Source organism: Scyliorhinus torazame, chromosome 5, assembly GCF_047496885.1.
Source record: "Scyliorhinus torazame isolate Kashiwa2021f chromosome 5, sScyTor2.1, whole genome shotgun sequence".
Classification (NCBI taxonomy): domain Eukaryota; kingdom Metazoa; phylum Chordata; class Chondrichthyes; order Carcharhiniformes; family Scyliorhinidae; genus Scyliorhinus; species Scyliorhinus torazame.
Genome location: NC_092711.1, coordinates 154,007,865 through 154,027,384, shown reverse-complemented (window position 1 = coordinate 154,027,384; position 19,520 = coordinate 154,007,865). Strand labels below are relative to the sequence as shown.

Sequence of the window (19,520 nt, the reverse complement as noted above, 5' to 3'; positions counted from 1 at the left end):
TCCGCATTGAGACAATGGGGGAGCTCTGATTGGCGGAGGGGCAGAGTCTTTCCGGTCCTCCAAATCTTTCCATTGGTCAACACCTGAGCGGAAAGGTCAGCGGAAGTTAGCTCCGCGGCGCATGCACATCTTCCCCTCTCCCTGAGACATGCGCAGTCCCGGGTCAGGGGAGGAGGAGATCACCGACGGCCGGAACTCTCAGCCGGTTGCCTGGAAACCGTCTCGAGAATGTGTTGGGGGAGAGGGAACAAAGGGTGGGGGCGGGGCTCGCGTGTCCGCGCGCCGGCGTGTGCGCACTAATACAGTGACGTCACCGCGGAACGGATCGATTCCTATTGGCTGATTTAGAGGATGAGCACATTTGTGATGTCACAATGTGGAGGTTGGACAATGAGTTTCAGACGAAAACTTCCTCCTCTGGGCAACATCTGGGAATCAAATCAATGTCTCCCCTTTCAGAAGTTCATTAGATATAGGAGCAGGATTAGGCCATTTGGCCCATCGAGTCTGCTCGGTCCTGGCTGATCTCATCCTGGCCTTATCTCCACCGTCCTGAGAGTTCTTCAGAACCCTTCAACCCAATTAAAAATCTATCCAACTCCTCCCTAAATTTACTCAGTGTCCCAGCTCCACCGCACTCTGGGGTAGTGAATTCCACAGATTCACAGCCCTTGGGAGAAGCAGTTTCTCCTCAACTCTGTTTTGAATAGGGCAGCACTGTGGCCCAGTGGTTAGCACTGCTGTCTACGGCGCTGAGGACCTGGGTTCGAGCCCGGCCCTGGGTCACTGTGTGGAGTTTGCACTTTCTCCCTGTGTCTGAGTAGGTTTCACCTCCACAACCCAAAGATGTGCCGAGAAGGTGGATTGGTTACACTAAATTGGCCCTTAATTGGACAAAAAAATAATTGGGTACTCTAAATTTTTTTTAAAAATTAAAACTTTTGAATTTGCTACCGCTTATCGTTCTGGAATGCCGAAGAGGCAGCAGCCGCTCCAAGTCTGCTTTATCTTTTCATTTATTTTCTCATCCTGAGGGGTCATTGGTAACTTGCAGCAATTGAAGAGAAAGGAAGTGAATCTAGTCTGTATGTTCCACACATTTTGAGTTCAGTCTGCATTGAGATTTTCAGGCCTCTCCAAGACGGGAAGCAGTGAGCAGGGATCTGTCAGTCAGCCTGAATCAGCACCTTTAGAGAATTAGGAGGATGGATATTACAGAGTGAGAATGGAGGGAGAGTCTGTTGGATGGAAACTAGAATTGCCTATTCTCAATTTCCTTTTATAAATTCCTTTTTCAGGATATTAGATGAAGATTTGCAGAAAAAAACGAATGCCACTTCGGGGTTTGGAAGAGTCACTTGGTTTATCAGGACCTGAATATCATCAGGAAAACCATCACTGCAAAAGACACTTCTGGGGTTAAGGGTTGCCAGTCAGGCGAAGGAACAGAATGGAAATAAACACAGGAACGAAGAATCACATTGGGCTGGTTCCAGGAGAATTGAGTGACAACTTCAGCGACGTAACCATGGAGTGTGATTTTTGATTGTCTTAAAAGTAAAAGGGCTACATTCTTTTTATAGTTTAAGGGATACGTTCCCTATTAAAATAGTGTTAAGGCATTGTTGCTTCTAGTTTGTTGCAGTAAAAGTAATAAAACCTGAAGTTTTTGTTTTATGACTCATTAATTTGTTCACTGGGTTTAGAATTTAACTTTTAAAATTCCTGATCTTTTCAGAGATCTTACACAGTTGGTTTTGAGTCACAAGTTTCAACTTCCCATTCAGCCTCAGGCAACTTGCTGTCTCTCTGTTGCTCATGTCAATGACAGCCCAGTAACAGAGCTGAGGGCAGGAGATGCTGTGACCCCTTGTAGTAGCTGGGATCAGTAGAAAGAAGAACCATAATTTCTGGTTGAGCTTTGTGTGAGCTGTCTGACCATGATGATATATACAATAGCTAACCAGGTAATATGTTGTGATGAGGGTTTAGAAACAGACCCTGGGTAGACGAGTTCACTGAAGCTGTGGGCTTGTCAGCTGGACAGTGAAACCAGGCGTCCAACAGCCACAGAGACCTCTAATATTGGACACTGGGTTTAATCCTGTTCTGTATTAAACAGACATATTTTATACTGGGTGATTGTGATATAGTTAATCTACCCTTTATTCATTCAATTCTAAAAGTGAATAACATTGATTCAAGTACAGTGACCATCTTGTCAATCTGTCAATAAAGTGGTGTCAGTTCATGCAGATCCATGTCTGAACTCAATTCCATTACTTATTTTTGTTACTGACTAGACTGTCTCTCTAGTCTCTCCTCTCTCTCTCCTGCCTCTCTCAGTCTCTGCTGCTCCTCTCTCTCTCTCTGGTGCCTCTCACACCCTCTGCTTCCTCGCTCTCCCTCTGTCTCTCTCAGCTGCCTCTCACTCTCTTCAGTGCTTAGGAAGGCAGGTGGGATAGTTTCCTTTGGTAGCCAATGGCTGAGATTATGAGAACAGGGAGATTGTGCTGGAACTGCATCAACCACCAGTTAGACCACAGCCATATTACAGGAAGGATGTGATCACACAAGAGAGACTGCAGAGGAGATTTATTTATTTATTTAAATTTAGAGTGCCCAATTAATTTTTTCCAATTAAGGGGCAATTTATTGTGGCCAATCGACCTACCCTGCACAACTTTGTGTTGTGGGGGCGAAACCCACGCAAGCACAGGGAGAATGTGCAAACTCCACGCGGACAGTGACCCAGAGTCGGGATCGAACCTGGGACCTCATGCTGCCCGTTGCAGAGGAGATTTATGATGATTTATGGGATGGAGAATTTTAACTATGAGGAAATATTGGATCTCCCCAGTGTGAATTCGCCGGTGTACAGTGAGTTGCTTCGATCGCATTAATCTAGTCCCACAGTGAGAGCACCTGAACGGTCTCTTATCAATGTGAACAAGCTGATGGGACATCAGTTCCCCGGACGTTTTATAGAATTTCCCACAGTTTAGACATTTGAAAGTTCTGTCTTTAATAATAATAATCTAGGAGTAGATCCCTGGAGATTTGCTAGACCGAGGAGTAAAGAGTTTTCCTTCTTCTCCCACGTCCATAAAGTATACTCCCGGATAGACTTTTTTGTCCTAGGAAGGGCGCTGATCCCGAAAGTGGTAGGAACGGAATATTTGGCTATAGCCATTTCAGATCACGCCCCACATTGGGTGGTTCTGGATCTAGGAGAGGAGAAGGAGCAGCGCCCACTTTGGAGATTAGACAGGGGACTGTTGGCGGACGAGGGGGTATGTGGAAGGGTGAGGGGATGTATTGAAAGATACCTAGAGGTCAATGATGATGGAGCGGTCCAGGTGGGAGTAGTATGGGAGGCGCTGAAGGCGGTGGTTAGGGGGGAGCTGATTTCCATAAGAGCCCACAGTGGGAAACAAGAGGGTAAAGAAAGGGAGAGACTGATCGGGGAGATTCTGAGGGTGGATAGGCAATATGCGGAGGCCCCGGATGAAGGGCTATACAGGGAAAGACGGAGACTACAGACGGAGTTTGACCTGCTGACCACGGGTAAGGCGGAGAAGCAGTGGAGGAAGGCACAGGGAATACAATACGAATATGGGGAAAAGGCGAGCCGATTGCTGGCCCAACAACTTAGGAAGAGGGGGGCGGCGAGAGAGATCGGAGGAGTTAGGGACGGGGAGGGAAGGATGGAGCAGAGAGCGGGGAGGGTGAACGGGGTGTTTAAGTCATTTTATGAGAGGCTGTATAAGTCCCAACCCCCGGAGGGGAAAGGGAATGATACACTTCCTGGATCAGCTGGAGTTCTCGAGGGTTGAGGAGCAGGAGGTGGCAGGTTTGGGAGCGCAGATCAAGGTGGAGGAGGTGATTAAAGGAATTGGGAACATGCAGGCAGGAAAGGCCCTGGGACCAGATGGGTTCCCGGTGGAATTTTACAGGAAATATGTGGACCTACTGGCCCCACGCCTGACCAGAACCTTCAATGAGGCTAAGGAAAGGGGGACACTACCCCCGACAATGTCGGAGGCGACGATATCGTTGATCCTGAAACGAGACAAAGACCCGCTGCAGTGCGGGTCATACAGGCCCATCTCCCTCCTAAATGTAGGTGCCAAGTTACTGGCCAAAGTGATGGCGACAAGGATAGAGGACAGTGTCCCAGGGGTAGTACATGACGACCAGACAGGGTTTGTTAAAGGGAGGCAATTGAATGCCAATATACGAAGGTTGCTGGGGGTGATGATAATGCCCCCACCAGAGGGGGAGGCGGAGATAGTGGTGGTGATGGATGCAGAGAAGGTATTTGATAGAGTGGAGTGGGACTACCTGTGGGAGGTACTGAAGAGATTTGGATTTGGAGAGGGGTACATCAGATGGGTTCAGCTCCTGTACGGGGCCCCGGTGGCAAGCGTGGTTACAAACAGGCAACGATCCGACTATTTCCGATTACATAGGGGCACAAGACTGGGGTGCCCCCTGTCCCCGTTACTGTTCGCGTTGGCAATCGAGCCATTGGCCATAGCGCTGAGGGGCTCTAAGAAGTGGAGGGGGGTTCTCAGAGGAGGAGAGGAACATCGGGTGTCATTATATGCGGATGATTTGCTGATATATGTGGCGGACCCAGTGGAGGGGATGCCAGAGATAATGCAGACACTCAGGGAGTTTGGAGAGTTCTCGGGATTTAAATTGAATATGGGAAAGAGTGAACCTTTTGTGATGCACCCCGGGAAACAGGGCAGGGGGATAGACGATCTGCCGCTGAGGAGAGCAGCAAGGGATTTTCGATATCTAGGGATCCAGGTGGCCAGGAACTGGGGAACCTTGCATAAACTTAACTTGACGCGACTGGTAGAGCAGATGGAGGAGGACTTTAAGAGGTGGGACATGGTGCCCTTGTCATTGGCGGGTAGAGTACAAGCGGTTAAAATGGTGGTCCTCCTGAGGTTTCTTTTTGTGTTTCAGTGCCTCCCCATACTGATTACAAAGGCCTTTTTCAAGAAAGTGGACAGGAGTATCATGAGCTTTGTGTGGGCTGGAAAGACCCCGAGGGTAAAGAGGGGGTCCCTGCAGCGCAGTAGGGACAGAGGGGGACTGGCACTGCCGAGTCTGAGTGACTATTATTGGGCCGCCAATGTGTCTATGATATGTAAGTGGATGAGGGAAGAAGGGGCGGCGTGGAAAAGGCTGGAGATGGCGTCCTGTAAGGGAACAAGTTTAAAAGCACTGGCGACGGCACCGTTCCCATTCCCCCCGAAAAAATACACCACAAACCCAGTAGTGGTGGCGACTTTAAAGATTTGGGGGCAGTGGAGACGACATAGGGGAGTGACGGGTGCCTCGGTGTGGTCCCCGATAAGGAACAATCACAGGTTCGTCCCGGGGACGATAGATGGGGGATTCCAATCTTGGCAGCGAGCAGCAATTGGGAAGTTGAAGGACTTGTTCTTGGACGGGACGTTTGCGGTTTGGGAGCATTGGTAGAAAAATACAGGTTGCCACCTGGGAATGCCTTCCGACATATGCAAGTGAGGGCATTTGCGAGGCAACAGGTGAGGGAATTTCTGCAGCTCCCGGCGCAAGGGATCCAGGACAGAGTGATTTTGGGGGCATGGGTCGGTGAAGGTAAAGTGTCCGATATATACAGGGAAATGAGAGACGAGGGGGAGACGATGGTAGAGGAGCTGAAGGGTAAATGGGAGGAGGAGCTGGGGGAAGAGATTGAGGAGGGGCTGTGGGCAGATGCCCTAAGTAGGGTAAATTCCTCGTCCTCGTGTGCCAGGCTTAGCCTGATCCAATTCAAGGTTCTACACAGGGCGCATATGACGGGAGCAAGGCTGAGTAGATTTTTTGGAGTGGAGGATAGGTGCGGGAGGTGCGCGGGAAGCCCGGCGAACCACACCCACATGTTTTGGTCATGTCCGGTATTGCATGGGTTCAGGGTGGGTGTGGCAAGAGTGATCTCAAAGGTGGTGGGGGTCCGGGTCGAACCGAGCTGGGGGTTAGCGATATTTGGGGTTGCAGAAGAGCCGGGAGTGCAGGAGGCGAGAGAGGCCGATGTTTTGGCCTTTGCGTCCCTAGTAGCCCGGCGAAGGATTCTACTTATGTGGAAAGAAGTCAAACCCCCCGGGCGTGGAGGCCTGGATAAACAACATGGCAGGGTTTATAAAATTGGAGCGGACAAAATACGCACTAAGAGGTTCGGCTCAAGGGTTCACCAGGCGGTGGCAACCGTTCCTTGACTATCTCGCAGAGCGATAAGGGAAAACAGGAAAGACAGCAGCAGCAACCCAGGGGGGAGGGGGGGTGGGGTGTATTCGGTGTTTGGTTTTTTTTGTTGTTCTTTTCTTTCTTTCCATGCTAGTTGTTTATATTTATTGTTTCAGTATTATTATTTCTCTTTTCTTGTTCTTTTTCTGCACTTCTTGTTAGTTTAATATATTGTTTAAATAACGGTCAATGTACATTATGTTACAAAGTTGTAAAAATGGAAAATTCTTTTTGATCGAAAATCTTTAATAAAATATATTTCAAAAATAATAATAATAATAATCTCTATTGTCACAAGTAAGCTCACATTAACATTGCAATGAAGTGAAAAGCCCCGAGTCGCCACATTCTGCCGTCTGTTCGGGTACACGGAGGGAGAATTCAGAATGTCCAAATTACCCAACAGCACGTTAGATAAACTCGGTCAGTTCTCACTGGAACAACGGAGGTTGAGAGGCGAGCTGATAGAGGTCTACAAGATTATGAGTGGTATGGACAGAGTGGATAGTCAGATGCTCTTTCCTGGGGTAGTAGAGTCAAGTACTCGGGGACATTGGTTTAAAGTGCGCGGGGAAAAGTTCAGAACAGATGTGCGAAGCAGGTTTTTTACACAGGGTGGGAAATATATGGAACGTGCTGCCTGGGGAGGTGGTGGGAGCAGGTACGGTAGCGGCATTTAAGGGACAATTAGATAAATATATGAATAGGGTGGAAATGGAAGGATATGGACTCCATAAGTGCAGACGGTTTAGTTTAGGCAGGTACCAGGGTCGGCGCAGGCTTGGAGGGCCGAAGGGCCTGTTCCTGTGCTGTATTGTTCTATGTTTCCAATTCATCTTTTCCAATTAAGGGGCAATTTAGCATGTTCAATCCACCTACCCTGCACATATTTGGGTTGTGGGGGTGACACCCACGCAAACACGGGGAGAATGTGCAAACTCCACACGGACAGTGACCCAGAGCTGATATTGAACCTGGGACCTCGGTGCCGTGAGTCTGCAGTGCTACCACTGCGCCATCATGCTGCTCTTGTATTGTTCTATGTTCACCTCTTTCGGGACTCGGAGGAAACCGGAGCACCCATAGGAAACCCACGCAGACACGGGGAGAACGTGCAGACTCCGCACAGACAGTGACCCAAGCCGGGAATCGAACCTGGGACCCTGGTGCTATGAAGCAACAGTGCTAACCACTGTGCTACTGTGCCACCCCAATATGATCCCACTAGTATTTCAGCAAGGTGGATGACTGCATGAATCCCTTCCCACAATCAGATGAATGGCCTCTCCCCAGTGTGAATTTGCTGGTGGACAGTGAGTTGAGATGATTGCCTGAACCCAGTCCCACAGCGAGAGCACCTGAACGGTCTCTCATCAGTGTGAATATGTTGATGGGACATCAGCTCCCAGGAGCCTTCATAACATTTCACATAGTCTGGGCATTTAAAATGTCTCCCATCAGTGTAAACATGTTGATGGTACATCCGTTTTCCAGAGCTTTTAAAGCACTTCCCACAGTGCAGACATTTAAAAGGTATTTTGTCAGTGTGAACTCGCTGGTGTCTCAGCAGGGTGGATATATGAGTGAATCCCTTCCCACACTCAGTGCAGGCAGATGGTCTCTCCCCGGTGTGAACTCGCTGCTGTTTCAGTCGTTTGGATGGATCATGAATCCTTTTCCACACACACAGCAGGTGAACAGCTTCTCTCCAGTGTGAACCTGCTGTTGTGTCAGCAAGTTTGATGACCAAGTAGATCCCTTCCCACACATGGAGCAGATGAATGGTCTCTCCCCACTGTGAGTCCTTCGATGAGTTTCCAGCTCAGACGGGAAACCAAATCCCCACATTTCCACGGTTTCGCGCCAGTGTGAATGCGCTTGTGTCTTGACAGGCCAGAAGATTGGCTGAAACCTCGTCCACACAAACACATGTATGGTTTCTCTCCACTGTGAACGGTGTTTTTTCCTTCCATGTGAATCAATGGAATTCCCTGCCCAGTGAAGCAGTTGAAGCTCCTTCATTAAATGTTTTCAAGATAAAGATAGATAGTTTTTTGAAGAATAAAAGAATAAAGGGTTATGGTGTTCTGGCGGGAAAGTGGAGCTGAGTCGACAATACATCAGCCATGATCTCATTGAATGGCGGAGCAGGCTCAAAGGTCCAGGTGGCCGACTCCTGCTTCCAGTTCTTATATTCTTATATTATGTTCAAAACCTGCTGATATTCAGTAACGATAACTGAAGCGACTCCGTCAGATCCTGATGTGATGTTTCCCAAATGCAAACCTTCCCCTTCCAATATCCTGTGAAATCAGTTTAGACAGAAAAAAAGGAGTGAGAGAAAATCCAGAAAAACACAAAGGTGGGTTGTGAAATTGAGCTGAAATCTGGTCATTTGTGAGGCCGGCACTAGGAAAAGGTGACCTTGAAAACTGCCAAATTTTCACAAAAGAACAACTGATTCACTGATGTCGTTCAGGGAAGGGAACCTTCCACAGCTCTGGGCCAGAAAAGTTTCAGGCTTCTGTGGGGGGAGGAGAGTGAGAAAAGATTGAGAGCAGAGGCGGAGAAGGAGAGGGAATTTCTCTTTCCAAAATCTAACCAGAACATTGACAGAATCTCCCAACCCCTCAACCTCCACCTCCTTGAAGGACCAAGATATCGGGTCTGTGAACACCATCACATCCAGGTTCCCCTCCAAGGCACACACAGTTCTGACAGTAAGTAATGGGTGAGCAGAAACTTTCTCCACTTCAGTATTGGGAAGACATTGCGTTCAGCCCCTGTAACAAACTCAATTTATTAGCCACTGAGTCCATCCCTCACCCTGGTCATTGTTTTGAGATTGAGGTTGAAAGACATTGTCCAAATGGTTGGTGTGATATTTGACCCCGTGAATTGCTCCCAACCACATATTTACATCATCTTGAAGACTGGATTCCACCTCAGTAACATTGCCTGACTCCAGCAAAGGCTCAGAGCATCTGTTGCTAAAACTCTGATCTATTCCTTTGTTACCTCTGAGAGATCTATGCTCCTCGAATTGATACTTCCTGAGTATTCCTGATTTTATTTACTCTGTCTTAGGTGGCATCACCTGAAGGAGCCAAGACCACAAGACTTTGCACCCTGTACACCACCTGCAGCGGTATCAGTCCCAGCCTCGCACACAAAGTCGAGGCGTTTACCCTCCGCAGCACCTCAAAGCACACTCCCTCCTCCAGCGCTTTTCCTCCCACTTTGCCTTAACTTCTCCATGGACACCCCATCCTCCTCCAAAACCCCCTGTAAATCACTGAGACGAACCCCTCTCCACCCCCCCCCCCCCACCCACCCCCGTCCGCTGACAGCACAGCCTCCAACAGCGAGGAGACAGGCATTACTGGGAAGGTCGGGAAGACCTTCCTTGCAGTCAAGCACCTGCATATACCTGAAACATTCTCCCCACGCCAACCCAAACATCTCAGTCAGCCCCTCAAAGCTCGTAAACGGCCCTTCCAGAAGCAAGGATTCTGTAATTCTAACTTTTAAAAAATATTTTAGAGTAGCCAATTATATTTCTTTTCCAATTAAGGGGCAATTTAGCGTGGCCAATTCACCCAACCAGCACATCTTTGGTTGTGAATATAATTCTAACTCAGGATGACCACTCGTGTGCCCTACTGAACTTAACTTTACCCCTTGTCATTGTCAGCAGTCCCTTCTTGGTGCAATATGTAGATAGTCCAACGAGGGAAGGGGCAGTACTGGATCTGGTATTGGGGAATGAGCCTGGACAGGTGGTTGAGGTTTCAGTAGGGGAACATTTTGGGAGTAGTGAGCATAATTCCATATGTTTTAGGGTATGTTTGCCACAGATCTTTGGGCACATAAGGCAGGACGTCCCTTGAGGTAGTAGGATCCAGAGAGCAGGAGTTACATCCTTTTCTTTCCTTCCCTGCTTCCACCCTGCCTCATCGTTAAGTCATTGGGACTCAAAGGGTGACCCAGTTTGATGGACAGGTTGTCTCTATTCGAAACAATGGGGGACAAGCTCCACCCAGCTTGAAAATATTGCCCCCAACGTGATGGCGGCCGCACATGCTCAGTGCTGCACATTGCCCACAATAAAGATGGTGATCATTAACCGGGATGACTTAAGGGATCTTTGGCCCCGCTCAGTACAAATGCGATTGATGAGTTTTTGAGGGAGTTTGTAGATCACACAACCTGTATAGAAATCTTCCCATCCACACGCCGGTTCCATCATACGCTCCGATCTGTGATTTTTCGCTTACAAATTACGGATCCGAGAAAAAAAGCATCCACCCCTCGCCATTTCCCGCACTGCGCATGCTTCATTCACTGCCCCTCATTCGCTCAGATTGGTTGGAGGACCAGCCGCTCCCATTTGGTCCTCCAGTCCTGCCCCCTATTATTAGTGGTCCTGAGCCGCCGTCAATCATTCCCCTGGGCTTTGTGATCTGGAGCATGCGCAGTGCGGTTGATGAGGTGAGACAGTAGCGCACAGGTGCAATGCTATTGTTCGTCTGGAGGAGAGTCCTTTGTCCCGCGGAAGCAAAGTTAGCATCAGGCGGTGGGAGGGAGGATCCGCAAACCCTTCACAATCATTGTCAGATCCCTGGTTTGCAGCTGCGGGGCTTCTCTCTCCTAGGAAGAGGCCCAGGTTAACGGTCACCATCCTGCTTCAGCGACTGGAGGATAGTTCACATCAGAGGATGGGGGAGGGAGACAATAAATAAGAGCTCACACTTTGCACTCAAATCAATGAGGACTCTGATCTCTGGGAAGGTAGGAAACCCTGGGAGGTGGGCGGGGAGGATTCACAAACACCCGCTGGAGGCCGCAACCCACCAAGAAGAACCCGCAGATCCTGATTTTGCAGCTCCCGGGGCTTGTTTGCTTCAGCTGCGGCCGTCTTGGTGAAACAACAGAGTGGGCGGGGCATCAGGATTCCAGTGACCAGGAGAGAAAATTACCGATTTATTCTCACTCTACACAGAGGGACTTGAGAACTGAACCCAGCCAGAGTGGAGGGAGCGGGTAAACTGTAAGGAAAGGAATTTTGAAGGTGGTTTGAAAGGTTTGGCAGACTGACAAACTCTCATGGTGAAAATTAAAGGTAAGCCTGCATGGGTCTGCGTGACGAGGTGGGCGGTGTTGGGTGGGCTGCTGACAGAAATGTGAGGCCAGGGAGGGGGTGGTTGGCTGCCAGAACGGTTGGAACAGAGTTCTACATAGGTCCAGTTGACGAGTCAGACACCCAAGCAGCAAATCTCAGTGGATTCAAATATGGCCCATAAAATGTGGGCTGGTTTGTCACCCTGGGGTTTGGATTCCAGCATAGGAAAGAGGAAGAACGTATGTGATGAGGATTTACTGTTTCGCAGAAAGAAGTGCAGAAAACCTGTTCCATACAAACGAGAATTGTCTGTCCTTTATAATTATTCGGTGTTGACAATGATGATGTTTATAAACTCTTTTTATGGGAAATTTGAAATCTACAGGTGTGAAATCGTCCAACCTGGAGAGACACAAGGACATCCACACCATAGACAAACCTTGGAAATGCGGGGCCTGTGGGAAGGCATTCATATCTCCATCCCAACTGGAAACTCATCTGCGTAGTCACTCAGGGGAGAGACCTTTCACCTGCTCCATGTGTGGGAAACAATTTAATCGATTGTTCAACCTTCGCACACACCAGCGAATTCACACTGGAGAGCGGCCATTCATCTGCTCTGTGTGTATGAAGGGATTCAGCAGTTCATCACTCCTGCTGAAACACAAGCGTGGTCACACTGGGGAAAGACCGTTCATCTGCTTCAAGTGTGGGAAGAGATTTACTAATTCACCTGACCTTCTAACACACCAGCGAGTTCACACCGGGGAGAGGCCTTTCAACTGCTCCATGTGTGGGAAGAGATTCACGCAGTCACAAAACCTAATGAGACACAGGCGAGTTCACAAATAACTTTTGGAAGTAGATTCAGCTGAACGGGTGATCTCAGTGTCAGTGACAAAGAAATCAATGAGCTCCTTGCACTTGTTCGAAGTCAGGAGAGAGATTTAAGAAGATGATCATGAAGAACAGAATCTGGGTTGTCCTTGCTTCCAGGAATAATCCAGAAATAGTGACCAGTTTAGGCAGAGGAGAGCAGGGCCAGGTAGAGCTGGATGTGTTGCTGCTGCCTCTGGTAATCAACAGTTCAACCAGTTGATAAGACTGCGCCAAGTGAAAAGGGAATTGGTAAGAGTGAGAAAATGGGCAGCAAATGATCTCAAGTTTACAGATGATAAAAGTTGGGATGCTGGTCAGGAGTATGTTGGAATCATCAAGTTTAAAGATAACAGTTGCATAGATGTTGGTTTCAGAGCAGATACACTGAGGTGAGGGCTAGGTCAGGTAATATTATTGAGCTGGATATAAACAGTCTTAGTGATGGTGCAAATATGTAGTCAAAAGCTCATCTGGTCAAATATGACATTGAAATCTGCATTAGTCGCACACAGTGCGTGTATCACCTACAAGATGCACTGCAGCAACTCATCAGGCTCTTTAGACAGTACTTTTCAACCCGTGACCACCTCATACGACAAGCACAGCAGACACATGAGAACATCATCACCTGCAGGTTCCCCTCCAAGCCACACAACATCCTGACTTGGAACTATGTCACTGTTCCTTCACTGTTGTTGGGTGAAAATCCTGGAACTCCCACCCTGGCTATGCTGTGACTCAACCTACACATCATGTATTACAGCGGTTTGAGAAGACAACTCACTACCATCTTCTCGAGGGCAATTTGGAGTGGGCAATGATTTCTCCCAGCAATATCCACTCCCTGTGAAAGGATAAAATAAACACAGTTTCCAGCGAGGTGGATGGTGGCTAGAGAATGGAGTTTGTAGCAGGGCCATAAGACAATGGCTTCACTATTTATTTTTAAAAATAAATTTCGAGTTCCCAATTATTATTTTCCAATTTAGCGTGGCCAATCCACCCACGCTGCACATCTTTGGGTTGTGGGGATGACACCCACGCAGACACTGGGAGAATGTGCAAACTCAATGACTTCACTATTTCCGATGTTTAATTCGATGAAATGTCTGCTCACCCAATTCTGGATGTCAGACAAGTCAGGACGATGTGTGAATTGGAGGTGGTGGTTTTCATATACACCTCTTACTTTGGGGAAGTTGGGGGTTTGAGATTCTGTCAAAGTTATTGTTCAAGTTAGACCATAAAACCATAAGACATAGGAGCGGAAGTAAGGCCATTCAGCCCATCGAGTCCACTCCACTATTCAATCATGGATTAAGTTGTAGTTGTATAAAATCTGTCTCTTTCACCTCTTGTCTCTCCACTTCTATTTGTCCCCTTCTGCTCCCAAAGTGTCCAGAGTCTAGTGTCGGCCCACTGACCCAGGTGACCGGCCGCCATCTTGGTAGAAACAAAGTAGAAACTTGGTAGAAGCGGCGCATGTGCGGCCATTTTGGTGAAGGAACCGGAAGTGGAGGCTTCAGGGTCCCAGTGACCAGAAGAAAAATCATTCTGAACCCTGGACCAGCTCTACCCTCCCATCCAATAATTTTAATATTCAAACATATTTTTCAGTTGATATTTTTGAAATACTCTCGTACTGCCCACTGCAAAACCTTCACTGAACTACCTGTATCACAATGGCAGTTGAGCAAAACTCAGTGAATTCCAGGATCTGCCTGAAAATGCAGCGGTATGATTCACTAATTAATTTTCAAAGAGAGGTGGATAGTTACCCAAGGATGAGAAGGTGCAAGGCGTGGGACATGAAATGGGAATGACGGACTGAACAAGTCTGTTCTTTCTAAAATTCAGCACAGGAAAGATGGGCTGAACAACCCCCATCGCCCCCTCTTGTGCAATGCACCTCTACGATTCTCGGAACCTGAATGGAACCAAAATAAAATTTGAAATCGTTATTGGTCATTTTACTAAATGTAAAGAGTACACTGTCCATCAAGAGCCACTTAAGAGCAGAATAAACAGGAGCAGTTGGAGGACATAGAGCCTGCTCCACTTTTTCTCCTTGTCGCCATTTTCCTTCTTTCCCTCTGTATCCAATAATCTGTTGAATTCAGTCTTGAATATACTCAGCGACTGAGCATCCACAGCCTTCAAGGATGTCGAATTCCAATTGACAAACTTGAATGAAGAAACACCTCATCTTATTCACATAGCGCCACTAACATCTCAAGCTGTTTTACCGGAGGATAGGCAGACAGAGATTCCTACAAATAGTTGTTTGCGGTTCATTGCAGTTCCTTGACAAGGTATCGGCTTTATTCTGAGTGTTGTGAAAGCTGAGCTGCCTTTGCTGGTACGCCTGCTTTCCAGAGATGATCAGACAAGAGTAATGCTGCTGGGCTCAACGCTTTTTCATCAACAATGATTCGGCCTCTGCAGGAAATTGAGAAAAGAGGCAGCATTGCTCTGCGGCCACACAGGATAGTACTGGTTAGATTCAATGTCTTTATCCAGAGGGTGTGGAACTTGCTGCCACAGGGACTGGTTGAGGAAAACAGCATGAATGCACTTAGCAAGTTGCAGACACAAGAGAGAAAGGAATAGAAATACCTGCTGACAGAGAGAAGTGATAGGCTCATGGGGAATATATACACTGACACTGGATACAATGACCTGTTTTTGTGCTGTCTATTGAGTTTCATTCTACTTTGATTCTTTTTACAGGGTATGGAATGGAAAAACTTACAGGCAGCAAACTCAAGATTTGAGAGCCTTTTGATTTGTCAGGATATGAATATCATCGGCCCCTGAATGTGGAAGGAGAAATGTTTGTCTTCTATCTGTGGGAAGGTCAGTGTGACTGGAAAAAGCACCGAGACACATACATATGCAAGTGAATGTGTTCCAGTGAGCTGACTGTGAAAAGAGCCTTAACCAGTTACACAGCCTGAAAAAACATCCCATCATTCACAGCAGCGAGAAACTGTACACGATGTTCTGTGTGTGAATGAGGCTCCAATCTGGAGAGACACAAGGTCATCGGCACCATGGAGAAACCGTGGAAATGTGGAGGTTGTGGGAAGGGGTTCAAATCTCCATCCCTGCCGGAAGCTCATCAATGCAGTCACACTGGGGAGAGACCATTCACCTGCTCCCTGTGTGGAAAGGGATTTACTCAGTCAGCACACCTTATGAAATATCAACTTGTGCACAGTAATAAGAGATCTTTTAAATGTTCTGACTGTGAGAAGAGCTTCAAAAGTGAAATGAACCAGCGAGTTCACACCGGAAAGAGGCCATTCACCTGCTCCGAGTGTGGGAAGGGATTCACTCATTCAGCCAAGCTGCTCACACACCAGCAGGTTCACACTGGGGAGAGGCTGTTCCCTTGCTCTGTGTGTGGGGAAAGATTTAATCATTTATCTAACCTGCAGAGACACCAGAGAGTTCACACTGGAGAGAGGTCGTTCACCTGCTCTGAGTGTGGGAAGAGATTCCTTCACTTCTGGAACCTTGCTACACATCAACTTGTTCACAGTGATCAGAAACCTTTTAAATGTTCTGACTGTGAGAAGAGCTATAAAACTACATCTGATCTGCTGAAACACCAACGCACTCACACTGGGGAGAGGCCGTTCATCTGCTGTGTGCGTGGGAAGAGATTCACTTGGTCATCCCACATGCTGAGACACCAGAGACTTCACGAGTGACTGCAGGGGTTGGATTCTGCTGTTATTGCTGCTGTTAATCACATCCAGGACTGAACCATGTTCATTCTGACAGCTGGAGTTTGTTTCTGTTGATAATAATCCCTGATACCAGTTGGAGTTTAATATTTTGATATTTGTCAAATAAATTAATGTTTCAGACGCACACTTTGTTGGGTCCTTAATTTCTCCAGGATAAGAGGCAACTAATTTGTGTCCTGTCGCAGACTGCTCCATTTTTTGGACTTTTCTCCTTTCTAACTCTATATTATTTCAATTCTCATACCTTATTACTTCCTTGGGTTTGAGGGTGAGACCCACACAGACACAAAATACTGTGTTTTCTGTATTGGACAATTACATTAAAATCTGGAACACGTGTAGATATGGATTGGTGTCTCCATATCATGTGTATAAAGTATTGATGTTCTCTAGTTATGCTCTTCTCCACATTCTCTCCATATCCTCTCTCACAAAACCTTCCATTATTTTAAACATTTCTATTAGGTTATCCCCTCCGCCTTCATTTCTAAGGACAGAGGAGACCCAGCCTGTCAATCCTTTCCTGATATTTTATATGTACCTACACATTTCTGGTTTCACAATTATAAATCTTCTTTGCACCCTCTTCAGTGCCTTGGTATCATTTTATAATATCGTGACCAGAACAGCATGCAGTGATCGGTGAGATACTTGATCCAAGAGTCACAGATAACCCCAAAAATGGGACCAAGCTAATGTGCGATTTTACGCTGGTTTATTAAGAAACAACAGTTTAAAAATGATGCATAATGGACACACAAAACATCATACAGCCTGAGAATGATTTCCCAGTCCCAGAGGACAGACGGATGATGCAGAATGAGTACTGGTCTCCATTACTAGTGGCTGCAGTCTCCTCTGGATGGTTCACTGCTGTGAGCCAGTGTGGGTGTTGGGTGAAGCCAGTATGGATCTTTTTAGAAATCTCTTCCTGTTTTAGCCTTTACACAGACAAATGGTTTGCGGATGGATCCTGAGATCCAATCATATCAGGGTTAGAAATGTCAATTTAAGAGCCTGTGTTAGAGACCAGTCCTGGGCAGAAAGAACAGGCCTGCCCTGTGTTTGTCACCCAGCAAACTGCTGTGGAAGATTTCGTCACAGGCGAGAAAGGCAGTGAGCTATTCCTATAATATTCAATAAATGCTTCATATTTTATCATTTATTTCTTACAAATCTTCCTGTCTTTGTATATCAGAGACACAAGTATTTGAAATCAGTTAGGAGGTAACTCCCATATCTCCCGTTCTCAAACACCCTGTTTTGAAAGATAAGAAATGGGATAAAGCCAAAAGGCAAATTGTCACCATGCTGTCAGTGGAAAGGGTTAACTTCTCTGTTTGTTTGCAAAGGGATTGGAGCAAACATTTCTAACTGTGCCCAATTGTGCTGACTTTAGGTGACTTTCCTTTTCAGATCAAAGGTGAACCAAACACCATTTGAAACTTTGTTTTCCAATTCTTTTGGGAAGGGGGTTTCAGCTTTGCCCAATTGTAACTTTTTTCCCCCATTCTCCTTGAGGCACCTTTCCAAATCACAGGAATAAACCTGAAGAAAAATAAAGCAAGAACATTAGCTTTCACAGGTAAGCTTCAACCTTCTTAAAGAGGGTGGAGCCTCCCACAGTTTGTGAGTTCTGAAACATTACTTCAAGATCCAAGGAATAAGCCCACAAATTGGCCAGGAGAAACAACAAACCTGAGGATTGGGAGCAGGTTAGAATTCAGCAAAGGAGGACCAAGAGATTGATTAGGAAGGGGAAAATAGCGTACGAGAGTAAGCTGGCGTGGAACATAAAAAACTGACTGCAAAAGTTTCTATAGATACGCGAAGAGAAAGAGATTGGTGAAGACAAATGGCTGAGCAACTCAATACATACTTTGCTTCTGTTTTCTCAAAGGACGACACAAATAACATACCAGAAATGTTGGGGAATGCAGGGTTCAGAGAGGTGAGGAACTCAAGGAAATCAGAGTAGAGAAATGGCGTTGGGGAAATTGATGAGATTGAAGGTCGATAAATCTCCGGGGCCTGATAATCTACATACCAGACTACTTAAGGAAGTGACTCAAGAAATAGTGGATGCATTGGTGGTCATCTTCCAAGATTGTACAGATTCTGGAACAGTTCCTACAGATTAGAGGGTGGCTAATGTAACCCCACTCTTTAAAAAGGGAGGTAGAAAGTAAACGGAATTATAGACCAATCAACGTGATGACGGCAGTGGGGAAAATTCTAAAATCCATGATCAAAGGTTTTAAAGCGAAGTACTTAGAAAACAGTGGCAGAATTGGACAGAATCAACATGGATTTATGAAAGGGAAATCATGCTTGACAAATCTATTGGAATTCTTCAAGGATGTAACTAGGAGTCGATGAGGGGAAGCCAGTGGATGTGGTTTATTTGGACTTTCAGAAGGCTTTCAACAAAGTTCCACATCAGAGATTAGCATGTGAAGTTGAAACGCATGGGTTTGGGGATAGTGTATTGAGATGGATAGAAAATTGGTTGGCAGGCAGGAAATAAAGAGTAGGAATAAACGAGTAGGAATAAACAAGTATTTTTCCGAATGGATTGGTACTAGGACCTCAGCTATTCACAATATATATTCATGATTTAGATGAGGGCTGTCTTGTTGCAATTTTACCGGGCCTTGGTGAGGCCGCACCTGGGATATTGTCTGCAGCTTTGGTCTCCTTATCTGAGGAAGGATGTTCTTGCTATAGAGGGAGTGCAGCGAAGGTTTACCAGACTGATTCCTGGGATGGTGGGACTGACGTATGAGGAGAGATTCAGCCAGTTAGGATTATGTTCGCTGGAGTTCAGAAGAATGAGAGGGATCTTATGGAAACCTATAAACTTCTGACAGGACTAGACTGGGTAAATGTGGGAAGGATATTCCCGATGGTGGGGGAGTCCAGCACCATGTGTGATAGTCGAAGGATATGGGTAGACCTTTTAGGACAGAGACGAGGAGAAATTTCTTCACACAGAGAGTGGTCAGCCTGGGGAATTCACTACCACAGAAAGAGTTGAGGACAAAACATTGTCTGCTTTCAAGAAGCAGTTAGATACAGCTCTTCGGGCAAAAGGGATCAAAGGATGTGGAGGGAAAGTGGGGAACAGGTTACTGAGTTGGGTGATCAGCCATGATCATAATGAATGATGGTGCAAGCTCGAAGGGCCGAATGGTCTCCTCCTGCTTTTATTTTATATGTTTCTATGTAAGGCTGAAGTTTGTCTTGAGGGAATCAAACATTTTGGTGCCTTTTCCAATTGTACAATTAAATTGTGATTCACACTGAAAGGTTCACTTTCACTCAGTAATGATAACGTTTCACTTTTCTCAGCATAGACATTTTAGATTAAATACCAATTGTTCACTTCTCTTGTAGCTGGTATGTGGAGAAGATCATGTTCACTGCAGACCTGTCAGCAGAGAAAGCGCACTGTGCTTTGATGCACGAGGGATGTCTGG

The 19,520-nt window shown here is 46.6% G+C and overlaps 1 long non-coding RNA gene across 1 annotated transcript; it reads left to right on the top strand.

Annotated features, from left to right (window-relative positions):
- The first annotated feature begins 146 nt into the window (after positions 1–146).
- On the top strand, positions 147–1,672 carry LOC140420147 (uncharacterized). The gene is made up of 2 exons (XR_011946204.1): positions 147–382; positions 1,299–1,672. It is a non-coding gene; the product is annotated as an uncharacterized lncRNA (long non-coding RNA).
- Positions 1,673–19,520: the final 17,848 nt, after the last annotated feature.